Source organism: Bombus impatiens, unplaced genomic scaffold (assembly GCF_000188095.3).
Source record: "Bombus impatiens unplaced genomic scaffold, BIMP_2.2 scf_1511, whole genome shotgun sequence".
NCBI classification, from domain to species: Eukaryota; Metazoa; Arthropoda; class Insecta; order Hymenoptera; family Apidae; genus Bombus; species Bombus impatiens.
This window is the reverse complement of record NT_177930.1, coordinates 1-539: the sequence shown is the minus strand read 5'-3', so window position 1 is coordinate 539 and position 539 is coordinate 1. Positions and strand designations below refer to the sequence as shown.

General features: G+C 29.7%; 1 long non-coding RNA gene across 1 annotated transcript; it reads left to right on the top strand.

Annotated features, from left to right (window-relative positions):
* Positions 1-207: 207 nt before the first annotated feature.
* Positions 208-539, top strand: LOC105681650. The gene is made up of 3 exons (XR_001102727.2): positions 208-253; positions 337-451; positions 521-539. It is a non-coding gene; the product is annotated as an uncharacterized LOC105681650 (long non-coding RNA).

The following is a 539-nucleotide window of genomic DNA, read 5'->3' as shown; positions in this document are numbered from 1 at the left end:
AATTTGATTCCATTGAAAGCAAGTAATTCTATATGAACCGGATTATATTTAGAAAGAAAAACTTTATTTTATAACTATGGTAATATAAATCTCTATTCTATAGGTGTCGGACAATGCGATTAATTTAAAAAGAACTTGGCTACTACCATTATTGAAAGATTGTGTGCTAGGTGGGTCACTTACTTTCTTCATGGAAAAATTGCTACATTACTTTCTTCACGGAAAAATTGCTACCTATCGTTGCATTGTGCGAGTAAGTATTGTAATCTATCTTTATTATAAGAGTATAAATTATTTTATATTGATATTTTTAATGATAATTATACCTAATTTTAGGAAAAAAGCAACCGAACCTGTAGGCGGGAAAACTTACGAATTTCTCGTTTGCCAAGTCTGGGCTATTTTACCAAGTATATGCAACAACGCTACCGATGTGAAAGATAATTTCAAGGTATATATCAGAGATAAATATAAAAGATATAGTATCAAGTGTCCATGAGATAACTTTTATCTTGTTTAGAATATAGCTAAACTGTTAG